Source organism: Saccopteryx bilineata, chromosome 5, assembly GCF_036850765.1.
Source record: "Saccopteryx bilineata isolate mSacBil1 chromosome 5, mSacBil1_pri_phased_curated, whole genome shotgun sequence".
Lineage (NCBI taxonomy): Eukaryota > Metazoa > Chordata > Mammalia > Chiroptera > Emballonuridae > Saccopteryx > Saccopteryx bilineata.
Genome location: NC_089494.1, coordinates 103,278,983 through 103,292,786, shown reverse-complemented (window position 1 = coordinate 103,292,786; position 13,804 = coordinate 103,278,983). Strand labels below are relative to the sequence as shown.

General features: G+C 38.7%; 1 protein-coding gene across 1 annotated transcript in view; it reads left to right on the top strand.

Moving 5' to 3' along the window:
- THSD7B (thrombospondin type 1 domain containing 7B) overlaps positions 1-13,804 on the top strand; it is a 1,096,947-nt gene that overhangs the window by 389,307 nt on the left and 693,836 nt on the right. The gene's annotated exons all lie outside the window — the stretch shown is intronic.

Below are 13,804 nucleotides of genomic sequence, written 5' to 3'. Positions count from 1 at the left end.
ATTGGAGTCTTGTTTCACCTTTGTTTCTGCAAGACCTTCATTTCATTTCACTAGGTCCTTTTTTGTCCTTTGCTGCCTCATTTCAAAGGACCACCAGCTATTCTTTCTACATATAATCATCCTCCAAAGCAATGCTTCTCCAAAGCTGCCGCTTTCGGTTCTGCACACGTTCAAGGCCCTTCTCTGTGTTGGTGCTATGAATTCCCAAGTTCTGATCTACTTTCTGTATTTTGAGGTTATTGGTGAACTTAACCTTTTCTGGAAGTGATTTGTCTGTATTTCACCTAAGTCTTTAACTTCCCCATAGTCTTTTTTATGGACTCTCTTAGGATGCCCCTTCTCTGCTTTCCACACCCGCAGTAAGGTGCATCTGTGGCAGTAGTGTGCAATCTGTTAGGTTTTTCTCTACTTACAGATGATTTGAAGAAGTCTATGTGTATATGTACGTTCATGTTTATGTTCTCTGTCTCCATTGTGGTTATTTGCTCTTCTTACTAATATTATTTTTTTGGAGTAGGGGAAATTCAGGGTCAGGCAACTTCTATTGTTTTCTAAACCTGGTAGTCAAGATAGGCTTTTTCTTCTTAATGAAACTTTCAGGTCTTAATAAATTTAACCCTGTGTTAAGAAGATCTTTCACATGGATTAACTGTAAACATAATTTGATCTAAAAGACAGGAATTTAATTTTAGCCTTTTGCTGTGTGTCCATTAGAGAATCACATGACATTACTTTTTTTTTTTAATTTTTTTTTATTTATTCATTTTAGAGAGGAGAGAGAGGGAGAGAGAGAGACAGGGGGGAGGGAGGAGCTGGAAGCATCAACTCCCATATGTGCCTTGACCAGGCAAGCCCAGGGTTTTGACCGGCGACCTCAGCATTTCCAGGTTGACGTTTTATCCACTGCGCCACCACAGGTCAGGCATGACATTACTTTTTGTAGCAGTTTATTTCCCTGTAAAATGAAAGTAGTGACTAAAACCATCAGATTATTGTTTATATTGCTTTCATCTCTAAGTATTTACACTCCTAGTGCCCTAAGAAATTTGAATAAGATAAAATTTATTTTATTCTGAGACTTGCACTGCAGTTCATATCTCTCTGCAATAAAAATTTTTATCAACAAGAAATGATCACAATACTAAAAACAGGCCCTGGCCAATTATCTCAGTGATAGAGCTTTGGCCTGGCGTGTGGAAGTCTCAGATTCAATTCTTGGCCAGGGCACACAGGAGAAGGGCCCATCTGCTTCTCCACCCTTCCCTCTCTCCTTTCTCTCTATCTCTCTCTTCCGCTCCCACAGCCAAGGCTCCATTGGAGCAAAGTTGGCCAACTTTGCTGAAGATGGCTCCATGGCCTCTGCATCAGGTGCTAGAATAGCTCCAGTTGCAACAGAGCAATGCCCCAGATGGGCAAAGCATCACCCCTGGTGGGCATGCCGGGTGGGTCCTAGTTGGGCACATGTGGGAGTCTGTCTCTCCGCCTCCCTGCTTCTCACTTCAGAAAAATACAAGAAAAGAAAAACAACAAAAAACTAAAAACACCTCATTTTGGTATAGTATCACTTTAAAGAACACTCCTTCTCAAAAATTTAATATCTCAGTATATGTATGCTTATCCCATATCTATAGAATAATCTCTACACAAATGTAACTGAACAGCATATTTAAAATATAATTTTATTTTTTTATTTTTGCTTTAATACATGTTTTTAGGGATATAAACTGTAAAAAAGTTTAAAATGGTATACATCAAAAAAGAAGTTAAGAGATATTTTAATAGCTCCGTTTTATGTTTTTTTGAGAATTAGAGAAAAATGTTATATAACTCAAGCAGTGTTCCCCAGTGAGTATAAATTTAAACCTAACATAACATTATTTATGTCAAACAAGACATAAATTACCTTAGTTTAATTTGGTCACTCAAGGAGATTATGGAGATAATAAAAGTCATAATCTTCCAGCTAAAATTTCGCAGTAATTTTTAATATTTTTTGTTATTTAAAATTATATATTTTTTCTTTGTTTTTTAATTAAGTGAGAGAGAGAGAAGCAGAGACAGACTCCTACATGTGCCCTGACCAGCATCTCTCTGGCAAGCGCCCTACTCGGTCTGCTTATCTTGGGTGCTGTTCTGTTGCTCAGCAACTGAGCTAATTTAGTGACTGAGGCAAGGCTAAGGAGTCATTATCAGTGCCTGGGGACAACTTTGCTCAAAACATTCGAGTCATGACTGTGGGAGGGGAAGAGAGAGAGGGAAAGAAAAGGGGGAGGAGTGGAGAAGTGTAGGGTTGCTTCTTTTGTGTGCCCTGACCGGGAATCGAACCCATGACTTCCACATACTGGGCCCATGCTCTACTGCTGAGCCATCTGGCCAGGGCCTTTAAATTATATTTTAAATAATTTCTTACATTTTCAAAGTTGTCTTTTAGACAAAGTTAAAAAAAAATTCTGTTTAGTCATATGACTTTAGTTGGTGGTTCTTATCTTTTAGTTGGAAGCTCACTTTTTAGACAAATTTCTAAAGCTACCAGGTTATTCATATAAACTTTGGTGTGTCCATGTTTTTCTTCTTTGTGTTATTATTCTTATTTTTAAAAGCTATTCTTAGCCTGACCAGGCGGTGGTGCAGTGGATAGAGCGTCGGACTGGGCTGTGGAAGGATCTAGGTTCGAGACCCCGAGGTCGCCAGCTTGAGCACGGGCTCATCTGGTTTAAGCAAAAGCTCACCAGCTTGAGCCCAAGGTCACTGGCTCCAGCAAGGGGTTACTCGGTCTGCTGAAGGCCCGCGGTCAAGGCATATATGAGAAAGTAATCAATGAACAGCTAAGGTGTTGCAATGCGCAACAAAAAACTAATGATTGATGCTTCTCATCTCTCCATTCCTGTCTGTATGTCCCTATCTAACTCTCTCTCTCTGTCTCTGTATTATTAGTTTGACTGGTGGCAGAAAAATGACGACAGTTTGGACTTAAAAACATTAAAATAAATAGAGTATATTTTATTTGATTTCCCAAATCTATTCTTTTAAAGCCTATCTTAGTTCTGGTCCATTTCTTTTCATTTCTTCATTCACATTTTATTACCCGGGTGTTATTTTCATGATGTTATTTTGCAATCACTCCTTAAATTAGACTTCATAAGCTCCTGAAGCAACTGTTCCCTTGTTATTATGCTATACTTGTTTAAGCTGCTATCACGGGGAGAGCAGTGTTTTTGCTAATCATTGGAATAACTGTGCTTTCTAATGGTACACTATTTTTTATTTATTTTTATTTTTTTAATTAATTTTAATTGAGGGACATTGATAAACCAGGGTACATATGTTCAGAGAAAACATCTCTACGTTATTTTGACATTTGATTATGCTACATTCCCATCACCCAAACTCCAATTGTCTTCCGTCACCTTCTAACTGATTTTCTTTGTGCCCCTCCCCTCCCTCTCTTCCCCCCCCACCCCGTAACCCCCAAACTCTTGTCCATGTCTCTGAGTCTCATTTTTATGTCCCACCTCTGTATGGAATCATACAGTTCTTAGTTTTTTCTGATTTACTTATTTCACTCCATATAATGTTATCAGGTCCATCCATGTTGTTGTAAATGATCTGATGTCATCATTTCTTATGGCTGAGTAGTATTTCATAGTACATATGTACCAAAGCTTTTTAATCCACTTGTCCACTGACGGACACTTGGGCTGTTTCCAGATCTTCGCTATTGTGAACAATGCTGCCATAAACATGGGGGTGCATTTCTTCTTTTCAAACAGTGCTATGGTATTCTTGGGGTATATTCCTAAAAGTGGTATAGCTGGGTCAAAAGGCAGTTCAATTTTCCGTACTGTTTTCCACAGTGGCTGCACCAGTCTGCATTCCCACCAGCAGTGCAGGAGGGTTCCCTTTTCTCCACATCCTCACCAGCACTGATTCTGTGTTGTTTTGTTGATGAGCGCCATTCTGACCGGTGCGAGGTGATATCTTCTTGTGGTTTTAATTTGCATTTCTCTAATGATTAGTGATGTTGAGCATTTTTTCATATGATGTCTATTGGTCATCTGTATGTCCTCTTTGGGGAAGTGTCTATTCATTTCTTTTGCCCATTTTTTGATTGGATTGTTTGCCTTCCTGGTATTGAGTTTTGCAAGTTCTTTATAAATTTGGTTATTAACCCCTTATCAGACGTATGGTCAAATATATTCTCACATTGTATAGTTTGTCTTTTTATTCTGTTCTTATTGTCTTTAGCTGTGCAGAAGCTTTTTAGTTTGGTATAGTCCCATTTTTTATCCTGTCTTTTATTTCACTTGCCCGTGGAGATAAACCGGCAAATATATTGCTGTGAGAGATGTCGGAGAGGTTACTGCCTATGTTTTCTTCTAAGATACTTATGGTTTCATGGCTTACAGTTAAGTCTTTTATCCATTTTGAGTTTATTTTTGTGAATGGTGTAAGTTAGTGGTCTAGTTTCACTTTTTTGCAGGTAGCTGTCCAATTTTCCCAACACCATTTATTAAAGAGGCTGTCTTTACTCCATTGTATGCTCTTACCTCTTTTGTCAAATATCAGTTGTCCATAGAACTTTGGGTTTTTTTCTGGGTTCTCTGTTCTGTTCCATTGATCTATATGCCTGTTCTTATGACAGTACCAGGTTGTTTTGAGTACAATGGCCTTGTAGTATAACTTGATATCCAGAAATGTGATATCTCCCACTTTATTCTTCCTTTTCAAAATTGCTGAGGCTATTCGTTTTCTCTTTTGGTTCCATATAATGGTTTGCAATATGTGTTCAATATCTTTGAAGTAAGTCATTGGTATTTTTAATCGGTATTGCATTGAATTTATAAAGTGCTTTGGGTAATATAGACATTTTAATGATGTTTATTCTTCCTAACCATGAGCACGGTATATGCTTCCACTTGTTTGTATCTTCCCTGATTTCTTTTATCAATGTTTTATAATTTTCCGAGTACAAGTCTTTAATCTCCCTGGTTAAATTTATTCGTAGGTACTTTATTTTTTTGGTTGCAATAGAAAAGGGGATTGTTTCCTTAATTTCTCTTTCTGACAATTGATTGCTGGTGAATAAAAATGCCTCTGATTTCTGAGTATTAATTTTATAACCTGCAACCTTGCTGAATTCATTTATCAGGTCTAGTAGTTTTTTGACTGAGACTTTAGGGTTTTCTATATATAATATCATATCATCTGCAAATAATGATAATTTTACTTCTTCTTTTCCAATTTGTATGCCTTTTATTTCTTTTTCTTGTCTAATTGCTGTGGCCAGGACTTCCAGAACTATGTTGAATAAGAGCGGTGAAAGGGGGCACCCCTGCCTTGTTCCTGATCTTAAGGGGATTGCTTTTAATTTTTGCCCATTGAGTATGATGTTGGCTGTGGGTTTGTCATAGATGGCCTTTATCATGTTGAGGTATGTACCCTGTATTTGCACTTTTCTGAGAGTTTTGATCATGAATGGGTGTTGGATTTTATCAAATGTTTTTCTGCATCTATTGAAATTATCATGTGGTTTTTCTCCTTTCTTTTGTTTATGTGATGAATCACGTTGATTGATTTGCGAATATTGTACCAGCCTTGCCTCCCAAGAATAAATCCCACTTCATCATGGTATATGATTTTATTTTCTTTTATTTTTTATGGTGTATGATTTTTTTCATATATTGCTGGATCCAGTTTGCTAATATTTTGTTGAGGATTTTAGCATCTAAATTCATCTGGGATATTGGCCTATAATTTTCTTTCTTTGTGTTGTCATGCCTGGTTTTGGAATCAGAATTATACTTGCCTCATCAAAGGAGCTTGGAAATCTTCCTTCCAGTTGAATTTTTTGAAATAGCTTGAGAAGGATAGGAGTTAGTTCTTCTTTGAATATTTGGTAGAATTCACTTATGAAGCCATCAGGCACAGGACTTTTCTTTGTTGGGAGTTTTTTGAAAACCGTTTCGATCTCATTTGTTGTAATTGGTCTGTTTAGGTTTTCTGATTCTTCCAGATTAATTTTTGGAAGATTATGTGTTTCAAGGAATTTGTCCATTTCATCTAGGTTGTCTAATTTTTTGGTGTACAGTTTTTCATAGTATTTTCTTACAATATTTTGTATTTCTGTTGTTTCAGTTGTTATTTCTCCACTCTCGTTTCTAATTTTATTTATTTGAGTTCTCTCTCTTTTTTTCTTGGTGAGTCTGATTAAAGATTCATCAATCTTGTTTACCTGTTCAAAGAACCAGCTCCTGGTTTCATTGATCCTCTGTATTGTTTCTTTAGCCTCTATGTCATTTATTTCTGCTCTGATATTTATTATTTTCTTCCTTCTACTAGCTCTGGGATTTACTTGCTGTTCTTTTTCTAGTTCTTTTAGATACAAGGTCAAGTTGTTCATTTGAGCTTTTCCTAGCTTCTTGAGGTATGCCTGTAATGCTCTGAACTTCCCTCTCAGGTCTGCTTTTGCTGTATCTCATAAATTTTGAGTAGATGTATACTTGTTATCATTTATTTCTAGGAATTTTTTTTCTTCTTTGATCTCATTGTTAACCCATTCATTATTTTATAACATGCTATTTAGTTTCCAAGTGTTTGAGTAGTTTTCAGTTTTTCTGTTGTGGTTGACTTCTAGTTTCATGCCATTGTGACCAGAGAAAGTGCTCCATATGATTTCAATCTTCTTAAATTTGTTGCGGCTGCTTTTGTGCCCTAACATGTGGTCTATCCTAGACAATGTACCATGAGCACTTGAAAAGAATGTATACTCTTCTGCTATAAGGTGAAAGGTTCTGAAGATATCTATTAAATTGAGTCTCTTGTCTTTTTTTTTTTGCTCTGCTTCTGTGCCTTTATTTATTTTGTCCTCTAACTCGCTGATTCGATTCTCATCTTCATCCATCCTGCTTTTAATTCCTTCCACTGTTTTCTTCATTTCTGATATTGTATTTGTCATTTCTGACTGATTCTTTTTTATTATTTCAATGTCCTTTTTTATATTTGCTATCTCTTTATTTAGGTGTTCGTAATGACTATCTATTGTTGTTCTAATATATTTGAGCATCCTAACAATTGTTATTTTGAACACTGCATCTGATAATTTGGTTATATCTGACTCATTCAGGTCCTTTTCTGGGGATTTCTCTTGATTCATTTGTGTTGCATTTCTCTGCTTTCTTATTTTGTCTGTCTAAAAGAAGGTTTTGACCACTGGAGTCCACTGGGTGTGTCCTCTGTGTTCACTACGTGTGGTCTGTCTGCAGGCCTACCACCCCCTCTGCTATTGCTTTCTAGGGCATTCAGGAATGGGCGTTGCTGGTGCCTGCCCCCGGGGGCTGTTGCTATAGTTTCTGCCTCTCCTTCACAGGAATGGCTATGATCACATGCTCAAATATACAAGCTTTGGTGGATTTGGCCATCACCCTGCCCCTGCGGGTTGTGTTATGCTTGGCCCTGAGAGCAGGGGTGAGCACCTTTGCTCACGTGTGGGTCTCTGCCTGATTCTGGGCCTTCGCCCTGCTCTTGCAGGAGGAGCCTGCTTGAGGGACAGCTGTAAGCCTTGGCTTCACGGGCCGGGTGGAACTGCATGCCCACGCTCAGCTCAGTAGCGGGACTCCACCTGTTCTGGGTTTTGACTCCACCCCTGTGGGAGGAGCCAGCTCCCAAGTCAGACCACAAGCCTCGGTTCCATGGGTGGGGCACGGCTGTGCTCCTGCACCCTTGCTCAAGGGTGCAGGTCTCCACCCCTTCTGGGGTTCCCACCCTTCTCCTGCAGGCTGGATTACAGGCTGCCAGAAGCTAGGCTTGACCACTTTTGCACATCCCCTCCTCCCCATCCAGGCAGACTGAGGTCACACCTGGGCCTCAGTGATGGCCAGCCAGCTTCTGTCCTTGCCAACAGAACTGCACTTCTGCATACTGCACCGCATGTGGGCGAGCCCTCAGCCTTTGGGTGGAGGCGCTGCAGCTCAGACCCTAATACTCACTACTGTAGACCCAAAAGCTTCCCTCCTTCTAAGAGACTCTGCTCTGAGTGCTGCAGGGAGTTTGTTTGGCTGGTGTCCTGCTTCCCTTTGCTGGTATTGCTGTTTCCAGGGGAAATATTCACTTCCGATTTGGGGAGTGACTCGTCCCAGGGGTTAGGGTGGCTGTCTCTCTAAGTGTTTCTCCCTAAGCCTCCTATTTTACACTCTCTTCCTGCTACTCTGGTACTCTCCTCTCTCCCATCCCCCAGAGCCCCGGGTGAGTGGTTATGAGAGAGGTGTTCTGCGCGGTCCCTTTAAGAAGAATCCTGGGTCTGAGAAATCAGTCTCTTTCTCATAAACAGTATCTTGACTTGTTTCCAGCTAAATACTGTCCATATGCCTCTTCTAGGATCTGGGGCTTCAGGCTGGGGCTTTGTTCCTGGGACCCAGGACCCTCCCCTCTCTGCTAAACTCACTCCCCACCACGCAAGTCTCTCCTGGCTGCCTTTTGCTCTGGGGAGCTGGGAAGCCCTCTCCACATTTCTGCTTTTCCTACCAGTCTCGGTGTGGCTTCTTCAGTGTTCCTTGGTTGAAGAGTCCTCTTAGTTTAGTCCAAAGTTGGTTTTTCCATATGATAGTTCTTAACATTAGTTTATAATCCACTTTGATTCTGGGAGGTGGAAGTTGGTACGTCCGCCTACTCCATCACCATCTTGTCTCTTGGTCCATTATTTTCTTAAGGTTTCTAAAGTACTTCCTTAGTTGTACTCTCACAGAAAAAAAAAAAAAAAAACAGAATACTTTTTAACTGTAAATCATATGTTGAAAGTATTAAATTCTAGAAATGAAGATTGCATATTAGAATAAGATTAATAAAAATGAAACTTTCACAAACTTTCACAATCCAGTACTCATACATTTTAAATTACATTTTACTTTTAATTATTTTTTCAAAATGTACAGTAAATTTAACTCTTTAGGAATTCTTTGACTTATAAGTTTATTATTATATGACTTTAGCAAAGATTTTTTTTTCTGTCAAATATTTTTTCAAGTTTCTGATTAAATAAGGCAAAATGAACATAACTATTTACTACTGCTATATTCCAAAATCCCACTTTAGTAAAAGTAAAGGAATAAGAAGGCATATACTCTGAATGACAAAAGTAATAAGAAGGTCTGTAACAACTAATCAGAAATGTGAACAGATTTGGGGGGCTGAAAAGCAGATAGATGAATGGTGATTTACTTAGCAGAGAGGTGAAAGCTGAAAGCTCCCCTTCAGTTGGAAGACCTGCAAGAAGCAAGTCATTTTAAATGACAAAACCACAACAGACACAAAGCTACTGTTTAACACACTTGACCACTTCTGTAGCACGCAGAAATGTATTTTACTGTCTTCTCTGCAGTTTTATTGAGGGCATTTGACTGAGATCTGACCAATGAAATGTGGGCAATTGTAAAGTAAGTCACTTAGAGCAGTGGTCCCCAACCTTTTCTGGGCCATCGACTGGTTTAATGTCAGAAAATATTTTCACAAACCGGCCTTTAGGGTGGGACGGATAAATGTTTCATGTGACTGAGACAAGCGTCAAGAGTGAGTCTTAGACTGATGTAACAGAGGGAATCTGGTCATTTTTTTGAAAATAAAACATCATTCAGACTTAAATATAAATAAAACGGAAATAATGTTAGTTAGTTATTCTTTCTCTGCGGACCCATACCAAATGGCCCACAGACTGGTACCGGTTCACGGCCCGGGGGTTGGGGACCACTAACTTAGAGGCTAAAGTCATAATCACTTTGGCCATCCTACTACTCCGCCTTTCTTTTCTAATGGTGAACTTGGAAGCCATGTATTCTAGATGGTAAATCTATGAGATGAATACAAACTGGATCCTTAAGTAAAGTCTTCAGGTAGAGGAATGCCTTCTCAGAGAGTTGAATTACCTACATCGAACTGCATGCAAAAGGAAAATGAACACTTAACCTGTTAAACCACTGAGATTACAGGTTTATTTGTTACCACAGGATAGCTCCTTTTCTTCTATTAAAAGATTCTTGGAATGCTTAAGAATTATAGCTGGTCAGTAACTCTGAGGACAAATGTGTCCAATGTGCCTAAAAGGTATTCCTTTACTTACATACGATAGTGTGTGAGAATCATTCTGTGAAAATAAAAACATTTACAGTCAAATACTTGCAACGTAATTTATGAATGACAGTATGCTCTATAAATGTGAAGGAACCTAACATATGGATAAAGTGTCGACCTGGAATGCTGAGGTCACCAGTTCGAAACCCAGGGCTTGCCTGTTTAAAGCACATATGAGAGTTGATGTTTACTGCTCCTCTCCCCCTTCTCTCTGTCTCTGTCTCTCACTCTGTCTCTCCTCTCTCCAAAATTAATAAATAAAATCTAAAACAAACTTCTTATAAATGTGAAGGATGTATATAATTACTGTAGCATCTCTTTTTTAAACATACATATCAACAGTATATGTTTGTTTTAGTAAAAAGGCACAGCACCTTCTCTGAAAGATTGAGCCTCATTTCTGGCTGTAGACAGAATCTTTGTTATGGCTTGAGTTTACAAGATGATTCTACTTATACTAAAGGTCACTACAACTCTCGGGTGTGAGCAGATCACATTTTATTATTCTTTTCCTGCAGTAATGAAACAAAGCAGCCAAGAGACTAAGGTCATGCTAATGTATTGTGATGCAAAATTCAGGACTCAGATATTTGTTTCACAATTTAATTCTGATTCACTAGCCTAGGAAAATGAAATCTCTCGGATCAAATTAGACCAGAGTCCTGTGTGGTATCTTTTATAATTACTTTTTTAACTAAGGAGGCTGGTTAGTAAAAATAACATTAAAAATAAGTAAATATCTAATCAACAGAACATAACTCCTTTCTAATTCCAATAATTAGGAGTCCTTTTCAAAAACATAAGAACACCTGATTAATCCCTGCAACTCCTTGGAGTCTTATTATTCATTGTACTGGTCTAAGGGCATAAGTCAGTTCAGGAAAGGTGAACAACAGAGACTGAAAGCTGGTAAATGGGAAGAACCCCCCCCCCCCAGTTCAGCTGTAAACAGAGAATTATGTAATGTGGAACCTTCTTTATAAAAGGAAGAAGAAAGTCCACCTTAGAAATGGAAATTCTTTCTAAAACACACACACAAATTGAAAAGCTTTATTAAATTTTGTATTCGTTTGCTACTGTTGCCTTAACAAATTACCACAGACTGGGTGCTTAGACAACAGAAATGACTTTTCTTACAGATCTGAGACTGGACAGTCTGAGATCAGATGTCAGCAAGGTTGGTCTACAGGGCCTCTTTCCTTGGTTTTTAGGTGGTTATCTTCTCTCGGCATCTTCACATAGTCTTTCTACTCTGTACGTCTGTGTCCTCATCTCTTTGTATAAGAACACCAGTCATATTGGATTAGGGGTCACTCTAGTGTTCACATTTTAACTTAGTTACCTCTTTAATGTTCCATCTTCATACACAGACACGTCTCAGGTATTGGAGGTTAGAACTTCAACATATAATTATATGAGGGGTGAGCAATACCACTCAACCAATAACAATTTATTTTTATTTTTTATTTTTTTAAGCAAGAAAGGCAGAGAGAGGGACAGTGGGATAGACAGGCAGGAAGGGAGAGAGATGAGAAGCATCAATTCATTGCAGCACCTTAGTTGGTCATTGATTGTTTTCTCATATGTGCTTTGACTGGGGGGCTACACAGAGCAAGTAGCTGTCCAAAGATGGCTGCTCAAACCAGCCATCTTTGGACTCAAGCCAGCGAACATGGGGTCACATCTATGATCCCACGCTCAAGCCAGCAACCTGTGCTCAAGCCAGATGAGCCTGTACTCAAGCCTGCCACCTCAAAGTTTTGAACCTGGGTCCTCTGCATCTACTGTGACATAGCTTGGTCAGACCAGTAACAATTTCTGAAAAGTTAAAACCTAAAAATTTCTTGCTGATCAACAACTTTCTGTTTTGTCATATAACAGAAAGAGGTGCCCCCCCCCCAGCCTGCATGTCACACAGTGATGGCACATTCTGTGTTAAATGAGGCATTTTTAGGAGAAGTTTCCTCTAGTATACCTTGATTCGAACCCCCAGAATGTCACATTGGAATGAGTAATGGTAGTGAAGTATGCATTGCCTTTTCATTTGGAATTTTTGATTCAAACAGATTTCAAAATAAAATACTAAGCCACAAGATTATCTCATATCATTGAGACTTTTGAAAAATACTAACTTTTGATGGCTTCACAATGGATATCAATATTGAAGTATCGTTATGATTTGTTCATCAATATGGTCATGTATGGAAAGATTTTACTTTCCCTCTTCACACCACCTTCTATAATCTATTTCTCTGTTGGTAGTTCCCTTATCTATATATTTTTCCCAAGTCAGAAAGTTGGAATCATTTTAATACTTCCCTTCTTTTTAGACACATATGGAGAAACCATTACCAAATCCTGTCTATAGCTCACTATTCCATAAGATAGCATAGGCCCAGAGTTTGAAAGTCAGTCTTTGAACATTGACTCTCTCTTTGATTTACATTCTTGTCATAATTATTTTTTCTCCCCAAAGTAAAAGATATCTTTGATTTAAAAATGATAGGCTAACACTAAGAAAGTAACAAAAGAAAAGAATTCCAATATGTATTTGAAATATTATTTTGCTATGTGAGTCTAACTGATATTCCTCCACTTAAAATTATTTACTTTTTAATTAAATCTGAATTTCGTAGCCCTTGTTACAAAGCCTTTCCTGACACACTTTTTTTTTTTTTTTAAGTAAGAGAGTCAGAGAGAAGAACTGATAGGGACAAACAGGAGGGGAGAGAGATGAGAAGCATCAATTCTTTGTTGCAGCTCCATAGTTATTCTTTGATTGTTTTCTTATGTGTGCCCTGATGGAGGTGGGGTCTCCAGCCGTGCCAGTGACCCCTTGCTCAAGCCAGCAACCATGGGCTTATGTCTATGATCCCACACTCAAGCTGTTGAGCCCGCGCTCAAAACAGATGAGCCATGCTTAAGCCAGAGACCTCAGAATTTTGAACCTGGGTCTTCTGTGTCCCAGGCTGACATTCTATCCACTGCACCACTACCTGCTCAGGCCAGACATACTTTTGAAGAACCCACATACCTAATATCCATTCACCTTCCTCTTTGCACTTTATGCTTCATAGTTTGAACAATTTATGACAAGTTGGTTTTTAGTCCCGCCCCCCCCCCCCCCCCCCGCCGTGATATGCCATCAGTGTTTAAGCACCAGTCCTCAGGGGCCCAGGTGTCAGGGCCTTGATTGTAGTGTTTGCTGATAGCTGTGGTATAAATACTCCCACCATGACTAATTTTAAGTGACCTGCAGGAAGTCAACTGGCTTGTAAGTTTCTGAAAATTTAACAGCTCATTCTATTGGAACAGTATTTCCAGATCTAGCCTATCTCTGGTTCCTATCCCTAGAAAGCATTATATCAAGTCTTTGAATATGCTGTTTTCTTAACTTAGTCTTCTTTCTGTACCTGAGAAACTCTTACTGATCTTTTAAAATCCAGCTCATATGTCCTCTCATAGAAACCCCCTACCTCTACCCCTTTCTTTCCAGGTGGTCATCATTCATTATAAATGCTTTTTATATTGAGTTCATCACATTATCACATTATTTCATTTTTATTTCTTTATCTGTTTCCCAATTAGTTTGCTAGTATTTGATATCACTAGAATTTTACAGAGGACGAAATTGCTGCTCAGAGCCTAAAGGTGTAGGGAAACATAATATCACATTTGTTTATAT